The sequence below is a fragment of the Dipodomys ordii genome, unplaced genomic scaffold, assembly GCF_000151885.1.
Source record: "Dipodomys ordii isolate 6190 unplaced genomic scaffold, Dord_2.0 Scaffold1885, whole genome shotgun sequence".
Classification (NCBI taxonomy): domain Eukaryota; kingdom Metazoa; phylum Chordata; class Mammalia; order Rodentia; family Heteromyidae; genus Dipodomys; species Dipodomys ordii.
Window position 1 is genome coordinate 1 of NW_012269101.1, and position 3,242 is coordinate 3,242.

General features: G+C 43.7%; 1 long non-coding RNA gene across 1 annotated transcript; it reads right to left on the reverse strand.

The window, feature by feature from the left end:
* Positions 1-2,206: 2,206 nt before the first annotated feature.
* LOC106002012 lies at positions 2,207-3,242 on the reverse strand. The gene is made up of 2 exons (XR_001175883.1): positions 3,194-3,242; positions 2,207-2,244 (listed from the first exon to the last, which is right to left on the reverse strand). It is a non-coding gene; the product is annotated as an uncharacterized LOC106002012 (long non-coding RNA).

Genomic DNA, 3,242 nt, shown 5'->3' on the forward strand with positions numbered 1-3,242 from the left:
GGCTCAAGTGGTAGAGCGCTAGCCTTGAGCTGAAGAGCTGAGGGACAGTGCCCAGGCCAAGTTCAAGCCCCACAACCGGACCCCAAAAAAAAAAAAAAAGAAAGCCGGACAGCAGTGGCTCACACCTATAATCCTAGCTACTCAGGAGGCTTGAGATCTGAGGATCACAGTTAAAAGCCAGGCTGGGCAGGAAAGCCCTTGAGACTCTATCTCCAATAAACCACTCAGAAAACTGGAAGTAGCGCTGTGGTTCAAGTGGTAGAGTGCTTACCTTGCTGAGGGCTCAGGAACGGTGCCCAAACAAGCCCCACAACCAACCAAAACACTCTTTCTGACACACACACACACACACACACACACACACACACACATCCCTTGAGGGAAAAGTAGCAATAAAATGGGAAGGCCATGTCTACTTTTCTTTTGTGTGTTGGTTGTGGGGCTTAAACTCAGGGCCTGGGTGCTGTCCCTGAGCTCTTTTGATGAGCTTTTTTTGAACCACAGTGCCATTTCCAATTTTCTGGTGGTTAATTGGGGATGAGTCACAGACTTTCCTGCCCTTTGCTGGCATCAACCTGGGATCCTCAGCTCTCAGCCTCCTGAATAGCTAAGTTGACAGACATGAAGCCACCAAACCTGGCTCCAACTTTTTGACTCCAAACTTTACTACTCTTAACTGGAGACCTTTTTTCCCATCATCTGGACATTTTTCTCCTGTCTTTCTTATGGCATCTTTCACAGTCTACTACTAACCACAAGCTAGAGGCCTCTCATGGCAAACCTGTTTATACCATCATTTGATATGTGCTTCTACACCAACCTTACTTATACCACAGGAATAAAAGCACTATGGCTTAGACGACTTGCAAATTCAAATACACTTGCCTTCGGACCTTGAGGGTCATTTTAGTAATCAGAATGCTATGTGAACAGAAATTATTCTTCATGATTCCAGGCTGTTTTACTGGACTGCAATAACCATAGGAGTCGACTTCTCTATTTACCATGTTGCAACATCTTATCTTGGGATAAGAGACATGTAACACATCTTTGAAGTCCTGATAGTTTTATTTTGGTAAAATGAGCTTAATTTGGCAACATGAGCTTTTTGGAAGGTAGAGTATCATTATTTGCTTTTCCAGCAAGTAGCCACTTGTGTGCATATAGGGCCTGCTTAATCAACTCCTGAATGTAACTGACTCAGGGTACCTTGCAGAGTTACTCTATTCCTTGGTTGGAGACAAAGAAAACACCAGCTAACCAAGAATATTGAAGCAGGGCTGGGAAGATGGCTCAGTGGTAGAGCGCTTGCCTTGCATGCCTGAGGCCCTGGGTTCAATTCCTCAGCACCACATAAGCAAAAAGAAAAAAGCCGGAAGTGGCGCTGTGGCTCAAGTGGTAGAACGCTAGCCTTGAGCTGAAGAGCTGAGAGACAGCGCCCAGGCCCAGAGTTCAGGGCCCACGACTGGACCCCAAAAAAAAAAAAAGAATATTGAAGCAAAAAGCATTAAACTTTACAGGATTACATCAACTACCAGAATATTTTTAAAAAATCTAATAAACCTATTTTGCTTAAGTATTACTCTTCAGTGATACTAGCATTGGCTTATTGCATCAAATAATATGAAATTAAGGTGTTCTTTCAAAAACACTTAAGAAGCTGAGTGTCGGTGGCTCACACCTGTAATCCTAGGTACTCAGGAGCCAGCCCAAGCAGGAAAGTCTGTGAGACTCCCCTCCCTCCCCCTCACCACAGTCTTATCTCCAATTAACCACCAGAAAACTGGAAATGGAGCTGTGGCTCACAGTGGTAGAGCACTATCCTTGAGCAAAAGAGCTCAGGGACAGGCATTGGTAGTTTACACCTGTAATCCTAGCTACTCAGGAGGCTGAAATCTGAGGATCACAGTTCAAAGTCAGCCTGGGCAGGGAAGTTCGTTTAACTCTTACCTCCAAAATCAAAAAACAAAACAAAACAAAACAAAATACTCTGAAAAAGCGAGAGTGGTGCTGTGGCTTAAGTGGCAGAGCGCTACCCTTGAGCACAGAAAGGCCCAGGGACCATGGCCAGGCCCTAACTTCAAGTCACAGGACCTTCCATGTTGTCAAATTAGGAGATCTATTACCTGTCAACAACTTGTTTATGAACCGTTTTCCACTGTTCCTTATCTGCATCAGTGCCTAAATCAGGATTCAGATTCTTGAAGGAGACACCAGCAACATTCACTCCACTCCACACTGGTACTAAAAAGAAAAGGTACAGGATATATTTATTTCTATGCACCAACGGACCAGTAATTTTAACACACTCTCTCTCTCCTGGTTTGTTCTGGTACTGGGACTTAATCATTGGGCCTCATGCTCTTGAGTAGCTTTTTTGCCCAAGACTAGATCTTGATCCTCAGATCTCAGCCTCCTAAATAGCTAAGCCTTGAACCATATTTTTAATTCTCGTATCCGAAGAGGAAGGTTATCCTTTTTTTTTTGGGGGGGGGGTCTGGTCTTGGGGCCTGAACTCTGGGCCTGAGCGCTGTCCCTCAGCTCTTCAGCTAGCGCTCTACCACTTGAGCCACAGCGCCACTTCTGGCTTTTTTCTTTTTGCTTATGTGATGCTGAGGAATGGAACCCAGGGCCTCATGCATGCAAGGCAAGCGTTCTACCACTGAGCCAACTTCCCAGCCCAGGTTATCCATTTTTTGTTGGATGGTTAAGACTATATAAAACTAAGAACTGCATAAACTAACCTATTTTCCTGGAGTGTTTAATGAACATGCCCATGGTAATTTCTTTTCATACAAAAAAATAACAAAAACAAAAACAATAGCTAAGCACTGGTGACTTACACTATAACCCACCAGGATTACAAAAAGCTAAAATGAGTTTTCAGGGTTCAAAAAGAATCCTGGCAGGAAAGTCTTACAAGACTTTTCTAAGGACTTTAATTGAAGATCAATGTCACAGTAAGAATGCTGGACTGAAGTTATTCAAGTAGAACACCAACTTTGAACAAAAAAAAAAACAGCAGAGGGTAGAACCCCAAATTTAAGCCCCATTATTGGAGAAAGATGAAGAGGGGACAGGCTATGCAGGAAACCATTACCCTGGTTCGTGGATACTTGAAAGGCTCTAATCTGACAATGAAACACCAGAAATTTCTATGCTGTCTTTTAGAAACAATAAGCCTAGTGCTTACCACTTGAGTCTCCATGCTCCCCAAGAATCCATCCATGACAGCTTAGTGG